General features: G+C 57.4%; 1 protein-coding gene across 4 annotated transcripts in view; it reads left to right on the top strand.

Moving 5' to 3' along the window:
* The first annotated feature begins 1,562 nt into the window (after positions 1 to 1,562).
* AFAP1 (actin filament associated protein 1) overlaps positions 1,563 to 25,101 on the top strand; it is a 76,700-nt gene continuing 53,161 nt past the window's right edge. For 3 of the 4 annotated variants that reach the window (XM_070399839.1, XM_070399829.1, XM_070399810.1), the window contains exons 1-2: positions 1,563 to 1,687; positions 15,796 to 15,881. The gene's annotated coding sequence lies outside the window, so the exon portion shown is untranslated. The remainder of the gene's footprint in view (positions 1,688 to 15,795; positions 15,882 to 25,101) is intronic. The other variant, XM_070399821.1, reaches the window with a different exon arrangement.

The following is a 25,101-nucleotide window of genomic DNA, read 5'->3' as shown; positions in this document are numbered from 1 at the left end:
ATGCCCTGAGCAGAGGACAGGGCTGAAATGTGCGAGATGCGTTTTCCTGGCCTCTGAGCACACCCCAGCCACACTGCGGCCCTGGCTGAGCGGGTAGGAGCTGCTTATGTTCCTGCAGGAGTTTGTTGGCAAATCAGATCAGGAGCCAGGTTTTCAGGTGTGTGTGTGTATGTGTGCACGTGCGCGCAGGGAGATGGGGATGGGGTTTGCTCCAGTCACTGTCAAGACCTTACACATCTATCTGTCCATCCATCCACCCACTTACCCAGTCAGCCAGCCAGCCAGCCAGCCAGCCATCCTACCAGCATTCCCTGAGTGCCTGCAGGGTGCCTGGCCCTGTTCTGGCACAGCGGACGACTCCAACCCCGAGGCAGACTCTGGCTTGTCCTTACTTCAGAGGGCAGCTGTAGCTGCTGTGACAGGCACGGTGAATGAGGCCCTGGGACTGCAGAGCGGCCACACTGGAGCCTGAGCCTCTGTGTGGATGGAGAGGCATTGACTGAGCGGGGGAGGAATGTGGAGCAGCAGGTTGGGGGCACTGAATAAAGCTCTTTGTTTTGGCCCTGGCAGGTGTGAGATGCCTCCTGGGCATCCAGCCGGGTGAGACCGGGTGGGAGAGGTCCGGGCTGGGGATAAGGATCTAGCAGTGACCGCAGTGTGTTTAAAACCTGGAGGGAGATTTCCAGTAAGAGCATCCCTGGTGAATAGGAGGGCATCTGACCGAGCCATGGGTCACCCCAACACCCCATCATGCAGAGGTTGGGCAGGGAAGGGGGGATCCTGGAGACTCTGGGAGAGCTGCTGATAACAGGGAAAAACCAGCGGGGCCCCACATGATGCCTAGAGAGCAAATACCACAGAGATGAGGACAGAGGTTAAAGGTGATGGGTGGTGTCGGGGCGTATGGGGTGCCAGGCGAGGAAAGGAGGACATGTCAGTAGGAAGAACAGAACCACAAAAGGTTGCCCGCAGGAGAGGGTGGCAGCTGGGCTCCTGGCTCCCTTTTCAGGCGTTAAAGTGACCCCGAGAGCTCCTGGACCTGCTTGAAGGCGCCCCTCCAAGGACGGAGCCTTCGCCTCCCTCTCCTGATGCACCTCCGACAAGCGCTGCAATGTTGGTTGAATGAATAAAAGATGAACGAGCCAATGGGATTTGGTGACTCGGGCAGCAGACGATCTCGCTCCTTGGGCCTCAGTTTCCCTTTATGTTCGGCAGAGCAAGCCTTCAAGTTTGCGTTCTGGGTTTGGGATGAGCAATCTGCTGAGCGGATTCCAGACGGACATTCAGCTTGGCCTCCCCTCGTCCGATTGGGCCGCGGATGGGCCAGCTGCTAGGTCCGGCCTCCCCGCGGGACCAGTGCCGCCCCCGCAGCCCCGCCCCACCCCACCTCCCTTTGTTTCTCTCGGCCCCGCCCCCTCCGCGGATCTCTCTCCCCATTGGTCGGGGGGCGGGCCCTGGACGCCGGGCGCCGCCGGGGGCGGGGTCGCGGGCCGCGGGCGGGGAGTGCGCCTGCGCGGTGCCAGCGTCCACGGCTCCCTCGCGCCGGCGGCGGCTCCGCGAGCCCGAACCCCGGCCCGAGACGGAGTCGGACGGGCCGAGCGGCCCCGCCCTGGGATCCATTGTTGCGGCGGCCGCGGCTCTGCGGGCGGCTGGGTGCCGTTCCCCTCGGCCCGGGCGCCGGCCTGAGGTGAGGCTGCGGGCGGCGGGGCGGGGTCCCGGGAGAGTAGGGTTCACGGGCGGGCGAGGTTGCTCAGGCGGGTGCGGGGTCCAGGACCGAGCCGGGGCGCGGGGCCGGACGGGGGTTCCATTCGGGCAGGGGTCCCGGGCGGCCGGGTTACCGGGCCGGGAGGGCGGGGGTCGCGGGACCGGGCTGGGGTCCCAGGCGGCAGAGGTCCCGGGGCGGGGACGGGGGTCCCGGGCCGGGTGTGGCCGGTCTGAGCGGGGCGCCGCCCTGAGCCACAGCGGGGTCGGCACGGGGCGGGGACGGGGACCGGGGGACCGGGGCGGGGACGGGGAGGACTGGCCGTCGCGGGCCGGGCGCCCTGGTATTGTCCGGGTCTGGGGGGGGGGGGGGGTGTGGGCGGTGGCACCGAGGGGCCGCGCGCGGGGGTCCGGTCACTGGAAAGTAGGGTGCTCGGACCGCCGCGGACCCGGTCCCCAGGTGTGGCCGGCTCCCTGCTGTGTGTGCCCGCAGGTAGCTCTGCGTGGCCCTTGCGCGTGGCCCCGGTTCACTGCGTCTCATTGAGGGTGACTGCGGGGACCCTCCATCGTGGGGGCCCTGGCCGCCCCAGGAGTCGGGGCTCCTTCATGTCCCCCGACTGGGTCACGCTGTTTGTGTGTCCCCAAGGGTGACTTTGCGTGGACCCGCGCGGGGGGTGCCCTCGCCGTCCTGCGAGTTGGGGGGCTCTGTCCCGTCCCCTTCCCACGCGGCTTGTCGGAGCGAGAACCCGGGCCTGCCCCCCCAACGCCTGTGTGTGCGCGCGCGTGCATGTGTGTGTGTGCGCGTGGGGGGGCCTCTGTGTTGATGGGTCCTTGTGAGGGTCCTGGTGCCCTCTGGGTGCGCGCAGGGGTGCAGTTGGCCTGGTAGCATCGCCCAGGCCCCTCTTTTATTTATTGTCTTATTTGCCGGATGAGCAGGAGCCAGAGCGCCGCAGGCGGCCTCGTTCCTGGGGACCCGCCCCTCTCCCCTCCTGGGCCTGTTTCTGGGAGCCGGGGCTGTCACCAGGCCCGCCCGTCTTCTCCTCTCTCCTCGGGAGTTTCCTGCTTGGGAGGAGGGTGCAGGAGCGGCTCCGATTGGAGGGAGCCCAGCCCCTCTGCCCCGCGCTTCTGGATTTCTTCCGTTAGGATTGGGGAGAAAAAAAAATCTGGAAAAGCAGATTTAACTTTGCAGCTCTGAGCGCCGGGGAGTGCAGGAAAGCCTCCAGCATTTGGCGGGCTGGCAGGGAGGCGAATCCACACCCAGGGAATGAGGCCAAGGCAGTTCCAGTTAGAGGTCAGGTTTCCGAAGGGGAAGGGATGGCCAGGGCGAGGTTGTGGATGGGGAAGCTGGGCTTTCAGCCTGCTGCCGGCCTGGCCTACCCCGCAGGCTGGGTCTCTCTCTCTCAGCGGCTTCACTCAGGTGGAATCGCTCGTGTACCCTTCCAGTAAACTCCTGGACAGCGTGCGAGGGCCCAGCCATGATTCCCTTCCCCGAGGGAGGCAGAGGCAAAGACAGGCTTTCCCTCTCGGAGTGCTGCGGCCCAGGATGGAAGTCAGCGCCAAGTTCTCACACAGCCAAACTGAAACCCTCTGTGAACGAGATGAATGCGGAGGAAGATGTCACAGCCTCAGCTGTAGCCGTAAAGTCCAAACCCGGCTCGCAGGCCCTTCCTTCTTGCCATCTGTGCCCTTAACTCCTCCCATCCCTCCGTCCAGGCTGCAGGCACTCCAGCTCCACTTACTCATTCTTCCCCCACCCCCCAATATATTTAATTGATTTTAGAGAAGAAGGGAGGGGGAAAGATAGAAACATCAATGATGAGAGAGAATCATTGTTCAGCTGCTCCCCCTCTCCCCCCTCCCAGGGATCGAGCCAGCAACCTGGGCATGTGCCCCGACCCAGAATCGAACCGTGACCTCCTGGTTACGAGGTTGAAGCTCAACCATTGAGCCACACCAGCCCGGTCTGCTTACTCCCTTTTAAGGTCTCCGCTCAGGTGGCACCTTCTCTCTGCAGCCTCCCCAGGACGGCCCTCCGAGCGCCGTGGTCTCTAAGGACCGATGCTTAGGGGCAGCGCTGCTTGGCAGGTGCTCTGATGGAGGTGGGCACGGTGTGCCGGGCAGGAGGCGGATCTGAATGAGAGGGCTTTTTCCTCTACCAGGCACTCAGCTGGTGTGTGTGATTTAGAATCCGCCATTCCTCAACTCTGCAGGGGCCTGAAGATCAGTATCTGCTATGACTTCCTAGTGTTTGGTGCACAGTGTCGAGTTCTTGATTAGAGTCTGTTGGGCCTCATTCTGGCCCTGGAACGAGGTCGCTCTGCTCCTGCCTTTCAGCTTCCTCACCGTTGAGGGTCTTAAACGAGGTGAGAGCCTCTGAGCCCCAGACCTTTACTTCTTCCAACCAAGTGCAGCCGACGGAAGTTCTCTGAGGGGCAGTGCCCAAACCACGGAGATCTTTGCAAATGGATCTCCTAAAGGGGACTTTGTTTTCCTCCACTTTCCAAAGGGGGTGCACTGTGTCTCAGAGTGAAGGACCAGGGTCTTTGGTGGAAGCTTAAGCAATTGTTTAAAACATTGTCTTGCATATTTTTCATAATTAATTTTACTTGCAACATCTGTACTATACCCCGTTGGTTTGATGGGTCCCTTAAGGAAGTAGTTGGGTGCAGAGCTCCTGCCAGGAGCCTTTCGCCAATCTTTTGCGTGTTGTGTGAGGTCTGCCAACTGTAGCTTCTGTATGTCCCAGTCTCTAACGAGATTTTAATTTGGGGAGTCTGAAATAAATGGAATTTGGGGAGTGCCTTGAGTAGGTGTACGCGGTTTTGTGTAATGGTTTAAAACAGTTGAAAATGATTACGTGCAAAAAAAATGCATCATATGTTAAGTGACTTAGAAAGCTCCAATTCTAAGGAATATAGTAATTAATCCTTTAAAATATTAATCTCCCAATTTATCTGTTTGGTAAGATGAGAATTTGGTGGGCTGTATTTTCTTTTTTAAAAAAAGTATATTTTTATTGATTTCAGAGAGGAAGAGAGAGGGAGAGAGAGATAGAAACATCAATGATGAGCATAACCAATGGACGTAAGACACTGCGGGGTAGGGGAAGCTGGGGTATTGTCAAGGGCGGGGGAAAAAAAAGGACACATATGTAATACCCTTTGTAATGTTTTAAGCAATAAAAAAAAATTAAAAAAAAAAAAAGAAACATCAATGATGCAAGAGAATCATGGGTCGGCTGCCTCCTGCACACCACACACTGGGGATCGAGCCTGCAACCTGGGCAAGTGCCCTGACCTGGAGTCAAACCGTGACCTCCTGGTTCATAGATCCACGGTCAACCAACTGAGCCACATGGGCTGGACAGGGCTTGATTTTTGTTGTTGTTGTTAATCCTCACCCAAGGATATTTTTTTCCATTGATTTTTAGAGAGAGTGGGAGGGAGGGGAAGGGAGAGAGAGAGAAACATCGACGTGAGAAAGACACATGGATTGGTTGTCTCCCACATGTGCCCTGACCAGGGTTGGGGATCAAACTCACAACTGAGGTACATGCCCTTGACCGGGAATTGAACCCGTGACCCTTTGGTCCGAGGGCCAACGATTGCTGAGCAAAACTGGCCAGGGCAGGGCTGGATTTTCTTAAAGCCGCATGCCTGTCTCTGCTGCTCTTACTTGGCTGATTACAGGGACTGAAAATAGATGAAAGCTGTTTGGTCAGGTAGTGATGCCACTGAGTTACAATTTTCACTTAAATTAGTGGGATTTTTGTCTTCTCTTATTTTTTGAAAAAAGTGCTTTGCTCCATGTGGTTTGTTTGTAGGGACCGTGTTTTGGGAGGGTCTTTATAGACCACTGGGTTTTCCTGTGGCTTCTTAGATGGTATTACGATACTGTCTCCACTGAAGCTTAGCTACTTAACCCTGCGCTGCGCTGCGCTGAGTGTGTGACTGGGAGCAGGCCTGGGTTTCCTGTGGATTCAAAGACCAGGGTCTGTCACGGAGGCAGGGGCGCTATCTCTTCCCGGAGCCCAGACAGCTTAGTTCACCTGCTTTAAAGAACTGACGGTGCTTTTTCTTAAATAAGAAGATTATGATAGTCTATCAAGCCCCCTTTCCCAGTAAGTTTTTTTGGCTTGGAAATTAGAAGTTCAAAGATAGTTTTCTTAGACTGTAAGTCGAAGTCTTTGTTAACTACCCTCCTCACCTGTCCCACATCACCCGCCAGATGTTTTTTTCCTCTTTTCCATTTTAAAGTCCTATCATGTCTGTGTCTGTTACTCAGGCCACCTCCACTTCCTTTGGGCTGACAGGATGTCCGTACGCAGCGGATAGTAAAGATAACCGGCCAGTGCTTCTGGTCGGAGACTTGGCCGGGAAGCTTGGCCCGCGGGCGAGTTGGTTCAGTCCAGTCCTTCCCGGAGCTGCAGCCCCTGGCCTGTCACGTGGAATTAATTGTTAGTAAGGCCAGCCCCCTCCGGCTCCGGAGGTGGTTCTGGCGATAAGATGAAATCATGAATGTGGCAGAATTTCACAAGTTGTAAAATATTATGTTGCCAAGGATTTTAAAAAATGCTTCATTAAGAATGTAATGAATCTGGGTTTTTCTTTACAATCCCAAATGTTTAATGTGCAGGTGACCTTCAGTTTTTCGGTATGTCAGGCAGCTTCATTTAGGACTGTTTTCTCTCTTTCATTGTTTGGTGTTTTAGTATTTGGGGGAAACATAAAAGTCAGCTTTCAGTCACCGTTAGCCTTTTGTAAGCAGGACTATGGAATGTGCACAGCTTAGCCTGTAGTGGTCTCTTCAGTTACATACATTCCCTTGAACATTCCTTTAGTGAAGTGTGTTTTTTTTGACATTCCAGGTCCTAAGTGACCTGTCTTGAGGTTGGGAAAGTCAGAAGGCAGCCTGAGGTCAAGGTCAGGAAGCAGCCTGAGGTCAAGATAAGGAGGCAGCCTGAGGTCAAGGTCAGGAGGCAGCCTGAGGTCAAGGTCAGGAGGCAGCCTGAGGTCAAGGTCAGAAAGCAGCCTGAGATCAAGGTCAGAAAGCAGCCTGAGGTCAAGGTCAGGAGGCAGTCCAAGGTCAAGGTCCAAGGTGTTCCTGCTGCCATTGGAAGTACCCAGGAGGCAGCCGCATCCCTGTGAACCTGACTTCAGCACCAGGGTTTCCTGGGCCGCCTGCCCCTCTACTGTGGAAGCTGTTGGTGCAGTGTCTGCTTTTCTTGCTCTCCCTCCGGCCTCTGCTTTCCAGGTGGGGGTGGGTGGGGGTGGGGGACATACAGACGCTCACAGAACGCGCACTGGCCGACAGAGAACCTACATTCTCTAGACAGGTATGAAGTTGTGCTGTCGGATAGTACAACAGGACTTTATATGCAGACCCTGTGCTGTGCCCACGGACCGTGCTCCCTGCGGACATCCGAGGTGGGACTCGGCGGTGAGGCGCTGGGGCTCACGGTCTGGTGGGAGAACAGACCTGGGTATGACGTTGGTGCAGTGTCCTGAGTGCCACAGCCCCGCAGGGTGTCGGGCCGGGCTGGTGCAGCGTCCAGCGTCTCTGCCAGGCTCACCCTGCCAGGGGGTCCCAGGCAGGACAGGTATCGGCAGGTGTGTGAGTTCCAGGAAGGGCAGTGAATTACCTGGAACCTAGAGTTGTAGGTGTTCTGGGAAATTTAGAACCCCCCAAACCTTTTCTCAGAGGTTTTTCGGAACGAGTCTCGTCTGTTGTTTGGATGAACGTGACCATCGTGCCTTTGACACTGTGACATGCTCCCAGGGGTATTTTCATACACATCTCAAATCCCCACACGCTAGTGACTCGAAACCACACAGGCCGACGACCTCCCAGCGCCGTAGGTTAGGGGTCTGGGCAAAGCCAAAGTGTTGGCAGGGCGACCACCTGAGCAGATGCAGGACCGAGACCTGTTTCTTCGCTGGCTGTCAGCTGGGGGCCGCTCTCAGCTCCTAGAGCCTCGCTGTGGTCCTTGCACATCACCCCTGGTCCCAGAACGCAGGGCCCCTGGGCCCCTGCTCCCGCCCTCTGACGCCCCCATCTGCCACATCGCTCTTCTACTGGGAGCAGGTGCTCTGCTCTGAAGGGCTCGTGCGAGGAGATGGGGCCGCCCAGGCCCCCCGGGATAATGCCCCCTAAGGTCTGGCAGAGCCCTTTCCGCTGTGTCACGTGGCACAGCCACGAGTTCCAGGCATCAGGGCGAGGACAGCTGGGGGCATTACCCACCTTCCCCGGGACAGACCCGTTCACGACAACGCCCGTGAGGTGGTTATTGTTGCCCTCTGCCCGCAAGGGAATACACCAAGGCACCAGCCTTTAAGCGCCTCAGCAGCCCCCACGAGACCCCGCTCATCTGCCTCGCGCCTGAGCTGATGGCGAGGCTCACAGAGCGACAGGCCTGTCGGAAGCAGAGCTCAGTTCTGGGTTTTTGAGCGTCTGAGTCGTCCGCTCTGGTTCCCGGAGTTTTGCCAGGAAGTCGTTGGAGTCGTTATTGGAACGAACGCCCGAGTGGGGAATTGGGCCCTTGCCTTTTCAGGTTTGTGTGGAGGCCCCTTTTTTCCGGGGTGAAGAGTGCATGACTTCCTGTCCGCTTCTAGAATGGAAACAGCTGAGCCAACCCAGCAGGGTTCTCATTCCTGAGATTCGGGGAATCTGCTTCAAGGCCAAGGCAAAGCCCGATAAACAAAGTCTTCCCTTCAGCCATAGGGAGGGATGGGGTGCAGCCTTCTGGTCGGGGGACAGCTGGGGACGGGCACAGCTATTTAAGGCCAAGTGTGGCCTCGTTAGACCATGTCCATGTTTTAAGTTGTTTGTCATTAGGATTCTTTTTTCTTTATAGTAAATGAGAAGTTCCAATTTGAAACAAACTTCCCTGTAAGAGACCAGAGTCTATAATCCCAAGGCTTTTCACCTGGCCTTCAGCAATTTGCCAGCTGCTAGAAACCCTGTGCAGAAATTCTGTGCCTGTGTGCCCGTGTGCCTGTGTGTGTGTGCGTGTGTGTGCCCGTGTGCCTGTGTGCCTGTGTGTGTGTGCGTGTGTGCGTGTGTGTGTGTTTCCCGGGGAGGGGGGCGATATTTTGCGGTCCATACATTTTCAGAGTTTGGATTTCAAAAGGTTTAAGAACATACCACGTAATAGGATATTCTTACCTGTCAAGTATCAGATTTTGCTAAAAAATTAAATACCCATTTTAAACAAAGTTATACAAGTGCATCGTTTTAAGAGTCAGAAGTTCTGCAAAGCTTGGACCAAAAGAACAGTAGCCACCTCCTCCGCCCTCCTCCACCCTGCGCCCCAGGCCCCAGAGCCAGCCCCTTCAGGGTCCGCGGGGTCTCCCCGTGCGTGCTGCGGGAGAAGATGGTGTGGAGCCCTGGCTGTCCCCTCCTCGGCCCACACCCCATCTGCTCAGCATGCTGTGGTCATGGTTTTGGTGAAATTATGATCTGGAACTCTTACTCACAGATGAAATTTTAGTCTAATTGGACTGCATTTCCTTCTTTTCATAGTTTGTCCTTTCTCCTGGAGTTGATCATTGCCCTGCTTTGCTCTGCATTGTCTTTGTATCTCTCACTTATTCACTAGCTGTCCCCGCCCCCCAACTCCAAGAAGTTAAACCACCTCCCCAAACATTCAGATCCACCGGGAATCTGCCATTTTAGCTTTTTCTTAGGATCGTTCCTCCCCATGCTCCCATTCCGCCTGGTCTCCTCAGAGCTGTGTGCTTCCCAGGCCCGCTCACACCCAGGCCCTCTCACACCCAGGCCCGCTCACACCCAGGCCCTCTCACACCCAGGCCCGCTCACACCCAGGCCCGCTCACACCCAGGCCCGCTCACACCCAGGCCTGCCCTCGGGAGCGCCTGGTCTCCTGAGCCCCCCTCAGCCTCTCCTGGGGAAGAGTGGACATAGCTACCTGCTCGTATCAACATGGATGCACTTCTTCAGAGCAGTCCTATGAAGCGCCCCTCTGTGCCAACTCATGTGCTTTGTAGAGCAGCCCTGTTATTGTGCCCGTGTGAGGGTGAGGAAACAGGCGTGGCCGGGGCCTTGTCCACATCACACATCACACATCACACCTCCCACAGCAGTGAGCGCGGCAGCCTGGCCCCAGAGCGCTCGGTGAGTGATCGGCCTGTGGAGGACTCGTGGCTGCCTCGCGAACCTTGCCTCCTGCGTTAGCTCGCTTGCCCCAGTCAGTGTGCACGCGAGCTTTCTTCACCGCTTCACGCCTGACCCCGGCTGGGACCTCCAGTGGACCCATCGGGCTGCTTGGAAGGCGGAGTGGCACTGAGTAATTTTGCTAGAAAAAAAGGCCACGATGTCTGGGCTTGACCCTCGGGGGACGAGGCCTGGAGCAGCCTTAGGGTGACTTTGGACACTTGGGAAGAAGAGCGGGAAGCGAGAGCTTTGCCCAGGACGGTGACCTGGACTGTGGACATGCCACCCTGAGCAGCCAGCTGGTCTGGCGGGTCGTGGTCCCTCTCCCCCAGGCCAGCGGTGTAACTTCTGACTCAGCCCCAGTTCTCCCCCACCCCAGTTGAGCCCTGCCTCTGCCTCTTAGTTTATCTTATCTTTTCTGCTTATAACAATGTTGCCAATGAAAGCTTTGTTTCCCATCCGGAAGAAGACTTGAAGAGTGAGCTAACACACTTTGAGCTGTTACAGAGGCAAGTCCTGGCTTTGGTTCTGAAGTGGCACCTGCAAGTGGGCTAAACGCAGATGTGTGTGTGTGTGGGGGGGGGGGGGGGGCGGGGTGCCAGAGCCACTGCCAGGTCACCGTCCGTAGGGGAGTCAGAGGCCACCCATCCCTAAGTTGGAAATGGAAACAGACCTGGTCTTTTGAAAACAGCAGGTCTGGGCACCAGTTCACCTATGAGTCAAAGGTGCTGAGGTTTGGGGTCACCAGCCTGTCACCCAGGTGTCCCGCGCTCTCCCCGGGCAGGTGGGGCCTGAGGAAGGCGTTCCCCCCTGTTGAGGACCCAGCACCTGTCGGCTACTTCACACACAGTCCCTTCTAATACAGTCTCAGAGGGAAGCTTCTTTTTATTAAGATGAAGGTAGAGGCTTAGAGCTGTTAGGGAGTGGCTCCAGGCCACATCGTGGTGAGAGGAAATGAAGTGCTGGGACCCGGGGGTTTGACTTCAAAGCCCTTGATCTTCCTCAACGCGTGGCAGCTTCCCAGACGATGGGCGGGGGTGACTGAGAACCCAGGGAGCGGGTTCTGTGGGAAGAGGCCTGGGGGGACGATGCTCTCTCCAGACCTGGAATCCGCCTCACTCGGCTGCTGCATCAGGGACTGACCAGCTGGAGGGAAGCACCGGTTCTAGACTGTTCTTTGTGGAAATAGATGGAGACCAACCACACGAGAAAGGCAACGACTGTTTTATTCAGAGTTTAGGGTTTGGCAGGGACCCCAAGGCAGGCAGAGGGGTGGGAGAGCTTCCTAGTGGAGAAAGGGGGGCCCGGGGTCCAGATGGGGCTGGGCAGCTACAGAAGGGGGCATCACAGGTGGCTGGTTGGGGAGCAGGGTTGGCTTTCTAGGTTGGCACTGAGTTGGAAGTGGGGCAGAGTTAGGGACGCTGTCAGGTACTGATCCAGTCCTGGCTGATGGTCACGAGTTATTGCTCAGCCTCCTGGATTGTCACTAGACAGCAGCTGACTTCCTGCAGGTCGGACTCCACAGGCTGGGCCCTGGGCTGGCTGCCGCAGGTTGGGGGCCATGGCTCTGCCTTTACAGGAGGGTTGGGCGTTGTCTGTCTGTATAGTCCGTCTGTCGTCTCTCTCCTTGGTGAGCATAGAACTGACAAGTTAGATGTGCTGGGAATTCCTCAGATGCTCTGTGTCCCCTGGAAGAAGCTTTCAGACCGACGTTAATCAGAGTGACTGTGAGCTGTTGGACCATCAGCCTCAAAGACTTACACCTGGCCGGTTCCCACAGCATTTCCCCGGCGTCGGTACCTTTCAGCCGTCGCGAGGAAGATGCTTTGTCCATTGCTGGCTCTCTGTCATCGGCTGTGGTTGGTCCAAGTCCCTGCACAGCCCGTCTTTTGTGCATTTCGCGGTTTGCTACCTCGCTTGTCCCGCAGGCAGTGAAGTGTATCGTGGCCGCCTTGGTGGTACGCGGTGTCGACTGTGGATTTGCCAGCTGGAAGGCTCTCAGCAGTCTCCTAGGCCAGCCCCTGATCCGATAGACGAACTGAGATGCAAAGCCCGGGTACTATCAGTGCTCCTCCCGCCTCAGGCGATGGGGTGAGGGTGAGGTGTGGTCTGAAAGGAAATCTTGCGGTAACTGGCTTTTATTTTCTCTGCTTCTGCCTCTTGTTATCATAGAAACTTAAACTGGCCTTTGTGTGTTACCATACATGTAGGAAATATTGATTTGTTTACATACAGGCTACCTTTTTTTCCTACTCATTCAGCTGCTGTTTCAGCATGGTTAGAAGGTCATATTTAGGGACAGAATTGTGCCCCCCCTCCCGCCAGGGCCAGTTCCCCTGTTCATGTCTTCACAGTTGCATCTTGTCATTGAATAGCTGCCTCACTTCCTTGCTCCTCTCCAGTCTGTTTGAGCGTCTGGATGAAGTCATGCCTGGCGCCCTGCTTTCACTCCACGTCTATACAGGCCCGTGGTTTTCCACTGCGAAGAGGAAGTGCCGGCTCCTGGGCTTGGCGCTTGGGCCTTCGTGATCGGGGTGCAGCCCACTAGTTGGGGTTTCTTTCTTTCCATTCCTGTTGTCAACTTTACACGAGACGGGTTCCTTACGCCCTTTCTGGAGCCAGTCGAAGAGCCGGCTTAGAATTTGAACTTTCCCGTGTGCACATGCTCTCTCCACCGCAATGCCATCGCCCCGCTGCCCCTTCAGCTCGGATCCACCCCTCAAGGCTGGAGTGCACCCTCTCAGTGACCCCTCCTGGACACCCCGAGAGCGCTGCACCTTTATTCTTCGTTTAATGAACACGGCGACCCTGGGAGTCAGGGGTGACTAGTTGCCTATGGCCTTTATCACCAGGTTAGAACATTTAGCCGATGTTTTGAATGTAATATAAGCGATGGAACAACATTGAAAAGGCCATGGAGAAGGAAGCCCCACTCCCTTCGCTGCTCTCCGTCCTGTGACCACTGTCACCTGTTTCTTCGGAATCTTTCCACAGCATCCTGTGCAGGCCGGCCCCTGCGGGCAGTGTGCCTTCTTCTTCAGCACACAGGGGCAGGCAGATGGAAGGTTACTCCCACTGGCTTCCTGTCACGCGGCCTTAGGTTGTTCCAGTCTTTTGGAGTGAGGAGCAGTGCTGCGTTGTACGTAACGCATGCAGCTCTGCATGAACATGTCCATGGCGTGGCTCCTCATGGCGGACTGGACACAGGCGTGCACACTTCATGCTTTGTCCGTGCAGCTCTGCATGAACGTGTCCGTGGCGTGTCCTTGAGGCGGGCTGTTGGACACAGGCGTGCACACTTCATGCTTTGTCCGTGCAGCTCTGCATAGTATGTCCATGGCGTGGCTCCTGGAGGCGGGCTGTTGGACACAGGCGTGCACACTTCATGCTTTGTCCGTGCAGCTCTGCATGAACGTGTCCGTGGCATGTCCTTAATGCGGGCTGTTGGACACAGGCGTGCACACCACGCTTTGTCCGTGCAGCTCTGCATGAGTGTGTCCATGGCGTGGCTCCTGGAGGCGGGCTGTTGGACACAGGCGTGCACACCACGCTTTGTCCGTGCAGCTCTGCATGAGTGTGTCCATGGCGTGGCTCCTGGAGGCGGGCTGTTGGACACAGGCGTGCACACCACGCTTTGTCCGTGCAGCTCTGCATAGTGTGTCCGTGGCGTGGCTCCTGGAGGCGGGCTGTTGGACACAGGGTGCACACTGGGTGGGAATGCTGGACTCCTTTCACCAGGTGGACCGGCGGGCCCTCCCTGTCGGTGGGAAGAGGGCCTGTGTGCTACAGCCTTGCCCACACAGTGTGCTCTGAAATGTGTTCTGTGCCAGTCACACAGACAGGTGAGAAAATTGCTCCTGTTGTAAAGAATAGGAACCAAAGCTCAGAGAGACGAGGTGGTCGTTTGCCTGGTCTCACAGTAGATGGTTGAGCTACAGCCTGAATTTAGTCTTCTCATTTTCCAAGGCTGTTTTCTCTGGAGGCAAGCTGGTATGGAATATATGTTACCTTTGACAAGTTAATAGTGATGTACTGCTTCCGTCCTCTCCGGGTCGTAAGCCGTTCTGTGTGTGCAGAGAGGGATTTTGAGATTTACAGAACGTTTTGCTGCGGGTCGAGAACATTCCTGGAAAGGCAGGGAGGTTTCTCTGCTTTTTAACCCTAAAACCTGACTTTTTAAAACCTTTTGCTACAGTTTCTACGGGGGAAGCCCAGGCTTTTGTCTTTCAAGACTGCAGTTCTCTGTGAGGAAAGGGGAGGGGGGCGTGTTATGAAGCCCTTTTTAATGTGAGCAAGTCTGCTGAGTTCAGTTCATTGTATCTTCTATGTGAGTTAGCAGATTGAGGAAGCCAGTAGAGAGCCAGGCTGCTTCTTAGCTGATGAAACCGTCTTCCCTGCTTTCCTTCGCCCGTCACAGTGACAGCATGGCCTCTGCCTCTGAAGCCACTGGGCTCGGCCGCCCTTCAGAGGGGGCGCTCCTGTGGGCGTCCACACCACATGTCGTCCAGAAAGGCTGTGCGTGGACGTGCGGGCCCTGTCGGGCCTCCCAGGCAGGAGAATTGGAGAGCACAGTTCCTGTGTGTGCTGTGTGTGTATAGATGTGCATTTGCTTATGACGCAGGGATCAGACACATTCCTCAGAGCCTCGTATTCCAATATAAGGCGCTTTGCCTTCACGCCGAGAGCGTGTGTGCCCACTCCCCTGACAGCCCTGTCACTGGCTGGGGGCCCGCTTTGAATGTGCAGCCTTCACCTTTCTGTTGGGTGGGTTTCGTTTGGGTCCTGGGGCCAGCGATGAGCTGCGTGACTCCCCGTCCTCTGTCCACAGACTCTTTCTGATGGGCGATCTGATAGCTCGTTGGGCTTTACTGTTTTCCCAGCAGCGTGAGCTCAGGCCCGGGCCGAGCAGCCCCCTGAGAAGTCACTCATCTTCTGGTCGTGCATATGTTCAAGGCCAGCAAAGCTCGAGCGGTTTTTATGGGGCTGCATACCAGCGTCCTGCGGGAGCCAGGGCCCTGGCTCTGCCGGCTGCCAGCACAGCTAGTGGAGTCACCAGGCAGGCCAGGCCCGACTGGGCCAAGTGGGACAGCGGCTGGTCTGTTTCCTGAGCGGCCGTCCAGCCGTTATCCACGGACTGCCCTCTGCACCGTGCCCAGCGCGGGGGGAATGCCAAGCTCACCCAGGCACATCCGTAACCACTAGCAGCGGTTCTCAACCTGTGGGTCGCGAACAATGAAAATACATCCTGCAGATCAGATATTTACATTACGATTCATAACAGTAGCAACATTACAGTTATGAAGTAGCAACGAAAATAATTTTATGGTTGGGGGTCACCACAACATGAGGAACTGTATGAAAGGGTTGTAGCATTAGGAAGGTTGAGAACCACTGCCTAGGGCAGTGATGGCGACCCTATGACACGCGTGTCAGAGGTGACACGCGAACTCATTTTTTTGGTTGATTTTTCTTTGTTAAATGGCATTTAAATATATAAAATAAATATCAAAAATATAAGTCTTTGTTTTACTATGGTTGCAAATATCAAAAAATTTCTATATGTGACCCGGCACCAGAGTTAAGTTAGGGTTTTTCAAAATGCTGACACGCCGAACTCAAAAGGTTCGCCATCACTGGCCTAGGGCATTGCGTCCAAATGCAGATGCAGGAGGAAGCTGGCGGCACTGGGCCGGCGGACAGACGGGAGGAGCTGTGGTGCCGATCCCGCTGAGCGGGGGTGTGATGTGAGGAAGACACCAGCAGGAAGGCACGAGGGAGCCCAGGAATCCACCGTGGAGCCTTGGATTCCGACCCGAGAAAAGATGGGGGTGGTGTTCTGTGCGCGCCCAGCCGCACCTGCCACTCAGGTCATTCAGATTTATCTCCTGTCCGACCCCCCTGACCACCTGCTCGTTTCTACAGAAACGTGGCCGTGGAGTCTTCGAAGCTTCACTAGGAGAGTAGATGCTCACTGAGGACCACCTAGTCCCACCGGAGACAAAACGCAGGTGAGTCCCTTTCTCACTGCCTTTGCGTAACCACGACGAGTTCTGGGTGCATTTGCTTCCAGGTCTTTCCAGTGCGCTGATAAATACACGTGTGCCGTTTGCGGATGTTTTTAAAACGAAATAATGAGTGCCTGTCCGCTGTGCCCGCACTCCCCGCCCCAGCAGCCCGCTCGGCCCGTCTTGCGCTGCAGGAGACCTAGTGGGCGGGCGGCCCCGGGCGCAGAGTAATGGCAGGAACGCTCGCGCGCGTGCACGGCGCACCCACCAGTGACGGTCCTGCCTGCTGGGCTCCGGACACGAGTGGGTCTTAGAGTTTTCACCCCAGACCTGTGGGTGAACACTGTTACTTTAACAGGTTACAAACGATAAAACTGGTAGAGAGAAGCTAAGCCATTTCCTCAAGCTCATGGCCTTATTTCCAAGACAGAGAACACATTTAAAAAACTCTGGTTCAGTTCAAGTTATTCACATCCACTCGTCTCAAGACACATCTCGTTAGCGCGTTCTGTGTCGCGCTGTCGCAGGAGCTTTTCCTGGGAGCATGTGTGGGGTGGGGTGAAGGAGGGCGGTCCACAGGCACGGGGGGTGGCCACAGAGGGGGTCTCCCCACAGCCCTCGGGACAACCATTTTCTCTGCCGTCTGGCCCAGGTCTGGTTCTTGTACACGCACTTTCCAGAGGGACTTGGTTTTGGGTTCCGTGGCGGCTCGCCTGAGACTGAGCGACCGTATTTCACGCTGCTGGGTCTCGGCCTGGCAGGTCAGCAGGGATGCCCCTCGGGTTGGCCTGCGGTCACCCCCAGTCCTATGGGAGGGGTCCTGGAGTGATGGGCCTGCCACAGCAGGGCATCTCATAGTAGGTGGGTCTGGTGCTGGTTTGGATGGATTTTGGTGGATTTCCTGCTGTTGCCCACGTGGGAGGGAATTTCCACTGGCCTCTGGGTCTGTGGGGGACTCAGGGCTTAGAGCAGGGCCTGGCGTCTGCAGGTCGAGATGCATGTTATGCAAGTGTGGTCATGTGCCGGGGGGAGGGTAGCAGGGGGTGGGCTGCGCGGGAGGGTCCGTCGCTGGGCTGTGCGTCTCTACAGCCCGGTGTTGGCCGCGCATGAGCTGGGTGCTGCTACGTGCTCTCTTGGCAAGCTTCCCTTGGGTGTCTGTGGGACAGAAAGCATGACATCAGCATTTGCCACCAAGTATTTATAGCAGCGGCGCCTCCCATGTGGGTCACTGTCTGTGCTGTGGTTCTCGGGAAATTGTAGCTCTCTCCCCGGAGCGGCGCCCATCCCAGGTGCTGTTCGTTCCTGCTCACCTTCAGGGCTGGGTGCCAGCCAGAGGGGGCGCTGCCAGGGAGCGCCTCTGTGTGTGGTGTCTGCTGGCCCCTCCCCCCTCTGCCTCCCATTCTCCCCCTCCTTTATCCTCGCCTCCTTTCCTCTCCTCCTCCTCCTTTCGCCTCCTTTCTCCTCCTCCTCCTCCTCCTCCTCCACTCCCCCCCTCCCCCGCTTTCAAAAACATTTCTTATCAGAAACGAGCAAGTATTTGGTTTTGGTTTCCTTCGTTGGCTGCTCTCTGCTGAGTGTGTCCAGAGGGAGCCTGGGAAAGTGAGGAAGGACGGTTGTCCCCCCCCCCCCCCCCCAATGCTGCCATGGCCGCTCCTACCTGAGGGGTTGCGGTGCGCAGGCATGCGGAGCGGCCGTGCATCCTCTTTAACGCCTTGCAGCGGCCCCGCTGAGACGGGTGGTGTTCACCCTCAGTTGGTGACCAGGCCGCTCAGCTCAAAGTGGGTGAGGGGCCTCAGTCTCAGCGAGGCAGTGGCGAAGGAGAAGCCACCACAGAGTGAGTCAGGCCGATGGCTCCTGTCCCTAGAGGTCCAGGAGCCGCCCTGGTGCTGGACGGCCCCATGGCCAGCCTGCACTTCTTTGTTCGTATCACCAGCTTTCTTGTGAGCAGAACCCCTGCCCTCCTCGTGTGAAGCCTTTGAAAGCTTACATTTCAGCCGCACGTTTGAGAGCGTGGGGAGTCACACTTAGGCTTCAGGTACAGACACTGTCCTGTCCCAGGGTCACAGGGATGGCTTTCCCCACAGGAAATGGGAAGGACAGTCCCCATGGGAGCTACGCATGCCGCCCTGGCCGGTGCTGCTCAGCGGTAGAGTGTCGGCCCGTGCATGCAGGGTCCCGGGTTCGATCCCTGCTCAAGGGCAGGTACCTGGGTTCCATCCCCAGCCCAGTTGGTAGGGGCACGTGCAGGAGGCATCCAATCAATGCTTTTCTCTCTCTCTCTCTCTCTCTCTCTCTCCCTCCCTTCCTCTCCTCCCCTCTGCCCCCTCCCTCCCACTCTCCAAAAACATCAATGGAGAGAATATCCTGGGTGAGGGTAACACCACACAGATGCGCGTGCTCATTCTTCTCGCCATGTGCCTGCTGCTCTATGCCTGGTGGTGAGGCAGGTCCGCGGCGCTGACCTGGCAGCGCTCAGAATGCACGTACTTGGAGCTCTACTTTCCCGCTCTCGCTGGGCGTTTTGGTCCGTCCAGCACCCCCTGGAGTGGAGGTGTGACAGGACGGCGTGCCGTGCGCCAGCATAGCTCCCATCCCGCTACAGCGGGAGCCGGTGGCCCCGGGGAAATTGGATGTCATGGGCAAAACAACGAGCCGACCCAGCCCTCACACCTTGTACGACAGTTACTCAGAAGGGCCCACAGGCCCACGTGTGAAGCATAGAGCTGAGCTGGGGGACACGGGAAATCTTGGCGGTGTTGGGCTAGACAGAGAGTTCCTGCTTAGACTCAGCCTGGAAGTGCAGTCAGCAAACGGAGACACCGACCCGCTGACTCGGAAGCCGTGTGCTCTGCTAGGAGGGCTGAGGGGTGGGAGGACGGGCTGAGACCAGGAGGAGGCATTTGCACACGCGCGCGCGCACACACACACACACACACACACACACACGGTGAAGGACCGGTATCCGGAGCAAATCACAGCTCAGGATTCAACAGCGAAGCAAACAGCCAATCGGGAAGCGGGGACGAAACACGAGGAGACATGTCACCGAGAGGAGACACAGATGAGGCAGCGGTGACCCCGCGGCCAGAATTGTTAGCCTTTGGGGAAACGCACATTAAACCCCACCCAGCAGCCTGGCTGCCATAGGAGCAGCCACACCCCAGCGCCGTGGAGGAGCGGGCGGCCTGGCGGGCGGCTGGTGGGAATGTAATTGGCACAGCCGCTCTGGGGAACAGCGTGGCAGCTTCCTAACACCCCTCAGCCTGCAGCTCCGGCAGACTCGGCGGGGGGCACCTGGGCGCTGCCCCAGAGAGATGGAGGCCTGTGTTCACACCAAACTCGGCAGTGTTCCCCGCAGCTCTGCTCCTAACAGCCAGAAGGGGCAGCACCCGGAGTCCTCTGGGGGGTGGCCAGACACCCCGTGGCCCATCCGCCCCCGGAATGCCGCTCTGCCGTGGACGGGACCAGACGGGGCGCAGCACAGCCCGGGTGGCTCCAGGGAACCACACTGATGAACAGCCATTTCCCACAGACAGTGTATCATTCCATCCATAAGACAGCCCCCCCCCCCGCCCCCCGCCCCCCAGCCTAGGAAGCAGGAGGCTCTGTCCTGTCTGTACTTGGTGGCTTTGTCCAGCGCTGTAGGCAAGGGGCTGTGGAGGGAAGCCTTCTGCTCCACGGACTGGCCAGTCCGGGCCCCTGAGGAGGGGCGGGGAGTCCTTTCGTGGGAACGTGCCAGAGCCTTTCTTAGCCCAGCTGCTCACAGAAGTGACCACATAACAAGTAAGAAACCCGTTAGGGCAGGTGGGCTGTGAGTCCAGGACATTTCATGGCCTCAAAGGTCTGAGACCGAGCTGCCAGGCCCCCAGCTTTCTGGGCAGCGTGGCTCAGCCAGGCGCTGGGAGTGAGGCAGGAAGCCAGCCGCCCTCTGGGTCTGGGCGCCAGAGCGGGTCCCTCAGATCCCAGTTTTTAGCCACCGTGGCTGCCGTCCTCCCCTGGGACACGCTGCCCTGCAGGAAGGCATTCCTCCGAGGACCAGATAGGCAGCATCCTAGCGGATGTGGCACCCAGGAGGCAGCCCTCATGGAAGTGGAAGTGCAGTGAACGGCATGGAGCACACAGAGGGTGCCACAGAGGGCGCTTCAGATACTTGGGGCATGAGGGAGGGAGGGAGGGAGGGAGGGAGGGAGGGAGAGAGGGAGGGAAATAGGGAGGGAGGGAAGTAGGGAGGGAGGGAGGATGGACGACCTGCGCCCCTTGCCTGGCTCCCAGCTGCCGTGAATGGATGTGCATCTGCTGCCCGTCTCCCTGGTGGGATGATGGCGGGCTCTGTTTTCACTTCTGATTCTTAAGAACGGAAAAGGGTGCTTTGGTCACTCGACTGGTTGGTGGCAGGAATTCTTTTTTTAGCCGTTGTTAGAACCGGGAGCTGGAAGGGTCCTCGGCCTTTTTATACTCACTCTCTCACTGAACTGTTAGCCAGAGTGAGACCAGAGAGGAGGGACTTACCTCAGGTGACCTTGCTGGTTGGCCGCTGGCCAGGCCTGGAGCCCCAGCCCGACTCCCAGCAGCGCTGTTCTCGGTGCTGAGCTGCTCGGCTGTGCCCGCCTGATCACACGGTGGGCTGACCGTGCTGTGCACGTGCGGGGAGGGGGCTCTCAGAGAGGCAAGCGGCCCCGGCCTGGATTTCTCTCCCGCAGCCTCCTCAGGGCTCAGAGTTCATCCCAGGAAGTTGTTTTGTGTGTAAACTCCTCCCAGCGTGTTTTCACCTGGGAGTGGGTCTGGTTTGGGCTGGAGTAGATCTCTGACGCTGGACCCTCTGCCAGGAGCAGAGAGAGCGGGAACCGCTCTTCAGGGCCGGCTGACTCGCCCTCCACCTGGATCCCAGGTGCATAGTTCGCATCTCGGGGAGTGGGAGCTGAGGGGGGTGGGAGCTGAGGGGGGTGGGAGAGCGGGGACAGTGGTTTGCAGCCCGAGCTGCTGGGGGCTTTCGGAAGAGCCGGTGCCACGCTGCACCGGTGACATCGATCCCCAGAAGTGGGCCTGGGCATCGGCAGTCGGAAGAGCTCCCCATGGTTCGGATGGCAGTGACGCTCGGGAACTGTGTCCCCGGTGAGCCCGGGGCTCCAGGTGACACAGCACCTCCAGCTCTCACCGGCTCAGCGTGGCTTTGGGTAACTAGAGGATGTGGTGCCGATGGAGGTGGACATTCCTTAATGCCACGTCCTGCTCACGTCCACCCTGGGGGCACTTCCCAGCTGTTCGGTTTATTCAATGTCACTTCATGGCATGAAACTTGACTGTTAACTAGGGAACTCCCGTGAGTCCAGTTGACCGGGGTCTGATGCGCTCTGTGCCGGACGCTTAGAGGCACACCTCTCCGCGAGGGCTGTGGGGTCAGGCCGCCTGGGGATTGCTAACTCGCCGCGTCATTCGGGCAAGTTTTAAAACCGGTCAAAACTGGCTTCATGTACAGAATGGGATGCAGGCATCGTTATCGTCTGGTGATGGTTCAGAGGTTCAGATGCAAGCCCACGTGAAAGTGCTTAGCTTAGTGCCTCTGCCGGGCCCATGGTAAGTGCCAATAGTCTCCATTATTGAGAGAGAGAGAGAGAGAGAGAGAGAGAGAGAGAGAAACATCGATGTGAGGGAAACATCGAGCAGTTACCTCCCATATGTGCCCTGACTGGAGGTCAAATCCACAACCTTTGGCTGTACGGGACGACGCTCCAACCGGCTGAGCCACCGGCCAGGGCATGATCATCACTTTTAATGTGAATATTCAGAGCTAATAGCTCTGCCACCGATGCTTCCTCCATAGCCCTTGAACCGAGGGTTTTCCTCGTCTTAACTGGTAGGCTTACGTGCCACTCAGGTGTCGGCCTCTTGAGTGCCTGAGGTTCAACTGTGTAGCCAAGGGCTTTGTTTGTCTCTTTGGTCTCTTTTCTGGAACATCCTACAAGCCTTCTGGCTGGAGAGGAGTGAGTCACTGCCCTTCGCTCTCAGCCCTTTGGGGTGGGGGGTGATCTCAGCTGCAGAGCTTGGAAGTGTCTTCCGTGCTTCTGGGCACCTGTGCTCCGTCCCCTCGCTCTGCTCAAGCTAATATAGATGTGCACGTGTTCATCTGCCCCCACTGAGTTCTGTCTGAGCAAGATCGTTGTTCCTGTCACGGCCAGGTCCCTGACCGGTGCTCCCAGCGAGGTCCCTCTCCTGTGCAGGGTCAGTGCTCTCAGTGAGGTCCCTGCCTTGTGCAGGACCTGCTCACGGCTAGACTTGGGTGGGGCTCTTGGCTGTGTGCCCTGCAGCCTCCCGGGTCCCCAGCTCCTGGCCTCATTGGCTGGAGGGACCAGCCACAGGACATGCAACAAACATGAAAGTTGTGTGACTGTGACGGGAGGGCCTGGAGGGAGCAGTGTTCACCAGAGAACAAGCCGCCTGTCCTGTGCAGGCAGCTGGTCCCTCTGCCCCTCCGTGCTGCAGGCCCGTGTCAGGGTGTGGCCCCGACAGCCCCATCTGCTCATGTTGTCATCTGCTGTCAGCAGCAGCAGCAGCTGAAGGCACAGCTTGCCCTGATTTGCATATTTGGGTGTTTGTGCTATTTATAAGCAATTAGAGATGGCCCGGAGCCTGTTGATGGCAAGCTGGCAAATCCAGCCCAACATGGGCCAGTCTGTTAGGCACTTGGCAGGGGCGCACGCACACAGCCTTCAAGTAAACAAACACGTTCGCCCATATTTTAAAGTTTCTCTGGGAAACAGGCATTCAGCCGTTGGCCATATGGTTTATAGACTTTTCCTGAAATGCCTGAGTTTGACTACCAGCCGTCTGCAACCCTACAGCGCTGCCGTAGTGTTCATGGCCCCTTCTTTGTGTGCGGACAGAGGGGGCGCCGGTCCCAAAGGCTCTCCATGCAGTTAGTCTGCCCGTTCTCCCGGGTGAGAGCAGCAGCTGCAGCGCCCGTGCAGCCCCCAGAAGCCCCTCATTAATTTTCAATGCGAGTGACAGGAGCAGCAGATGGCCAGGGGCGAGTGTGAGATGGGTGGTCATTGAGCGCTCCCCGCCCGCACTGTGGGATCTGAGACTGGCTGGTCCGGCAGAGCTGATCATGACCGGGCCTCCAGCTGCTGCTCGCGCCATCCTGGGGCCGGGGTGGCACCTGCTGTCCTCAGGAGAACGGCGCGCCGAGTGTTTGAGATCATGGAAGTTTCCTTGCACCCGAAATCCTGCAGCAGAGCTCTCAAAAGGTGGTCTTCTCTGTTGCCTGTGAAGCTGGTGCTGGGTTTTGTAATCACACAAGTGCGTTAAAGGCTTCTTCAGCAGTTACTGCGTCCGGGGCTTTGTCACGCAGGATGGAGCCTAACCGTCGGCGACCCCGAGCACAGAGGAGCGGTTGTCAGGGAGCTGTCCCTTGGCTTTCGCTGAGGCTGGCTTTCCTCGGTCTCTGGTGAAACCGCAGTGGAACTGGTCCAGACCGTGGTGAGATGAGAGCTGCTTGCAGCGAGGTGCCCTCCCTGCTTTCTCTGGTCATCACAGATCCTTCCCTGAGGGCACCTGTCCTCCCTCCCTCGTGTCGCTGGGTCCCAGCGGAGAGCAGTGCAGCGGGCGGCAGCGGTCCTGGCACAGCACCAGGCGCCTGGCTCTGCAGGAGAGATGCAGTGAGGGCCATAGAGAGGTTGTCATCAGGATGCTCGGGGAATTCGTCCTGCGTGGGAAGCCGTGGAGATGAGTGTGGTCCCCAAACTGGAGGTCAGAAGCCAGGGCCTGGCTGTGGAGGGCTGCTGGGCGGGAAGGTGAGAGACAGCAGGTGCACGGCCTCTATAAATGAGCGTTTTCCTTGTCTCTCCACTCGCACACGCAGACACATGGCTCCACCTTCCGTGTGATTTGTGAATGTGCCTGGCCGTCAGGCATAAAGCATAGGATTGCGTTCTTCCTCGGACAGCGGGCTTCTCTTTGCGTTCAGCATAGACATCTCTTGCGACGCAGAAAACACTCTGCACGCACCACGCGGAGCCGGTGCTGAAATCCGGCAGCAGCGTGGAGATGGGGATGGAAAGCACAGAGGAGCGGAGCTGGGTTTCCAGCAGCCCCTGCTCACAGGCCTAAGACCCACTGCCCCCTGAAGCATCTGAACCAGAGAATGTTCGCCTTTCTCTAGACCAGTGATGGCGAACCTTTTGAGCTCGGCGTGTCAGCATTTTGAAAAACCCTAACTTAACTCTGGTGCTGTGTCACATATAGACATTTTTTGATATTTGCAACCATAGTAAAACAAAGACTTATATTTTTGATATTTATTTTATATATTAAATGCCATTTAACAAAGAAAAATCAACCAAAAAAATGAGTTCGCGTGTCACCTCTGACACGCGTGTCATAGGTTCGCCATCACTGCTCCAGACTGTAGCCCCGTCCTCGGGTTCCTGTGTGAATTTACGCCGCCAGTCGTTTTGGTGAATCACCGCACGGCTGCCATGGAACGGCGCTCCAGAGTTAACATGCGGCCACGTTGACCCATTTCTGTGGTTCCCAGTTGTTCACTTTTTAAAGTTGTGCTGATAGTCTTTTGTTGGTTGCAAGACACCCTTTCAGAAGCACATGGGGTGTGGGACGTCTCCATGTATTTGTTTAATGGCTAGTGGGTGGGGCTGGGGGACAGCGACAGTCCACAGCAGCTGCCTGCCTGATGGCGGGGACCACGTCCTCGTCTCCTGGGAGTGCCTGGCTCGCCACCCCGCCCCCCTCCCCCTCCTGCCGTCTGTGTGGGTCCCCAGCACCTGCGCATTTCTGCTCCGTCCAAGTTCAGGCGAGGAGAAAGAATGGCCCTGGCAGCACAGAGATCCCCGGGGAGGGCAGCTTGCCCAGCAGCCTTGAAAGGAGGCATCCGTCCGGGAGGGGGCTGCCTGAGCCGCAGCAGCGGTGGCAGGGGTTCCACTCGGGGCCCCGCTCTCTCACATCCCCTGCAGCATCCAGAGTGCGGAGCATGGCGGCCATCGTCAGCCTCCAGAAGGTCCTTCCTGCAGGTTCTCGCGGCTCGGGGTTTATTGAGTGTTAATTTGATGGCAGCTCCATTCCAGCCAGCGAGTCGGCGAGCTGTCCTCCTGGCTGGGGTTGGAGGTGTTCGCGGGGGCTCAGATTTAAGGGAGGAGATGAGTGAGTCCGTTTAAATCCTGAGTAACTGAGCGTGGCTGGGTGCTTTGGGCCATGTCGTTTATTAACCAAT

This window comes from Myotis yumanensis, unplaced genomic scaffold (assembly GCF_028538775.1).
Source record: "Myotis yumanensis isolate MYYU_CA2020_CCGP unplaced genomic scaffold, mMyoYum1.0.hap1 SCAF_1, whole genome shotgun sequence".
In the NCBI taxonomy this organism is placed as follows: domain Eukaryota; kingdom Metazoa; phylum Chordata; class Mammalia; order Chiroptera; family Vespertilionidae; genus Myotis; species Myotis yumanensis.
The sequence above is the reverse complement of the archived record's forward strand: the minus strand, read 5'-3'. Positions and strand labels throughout refer to the sequence as shown.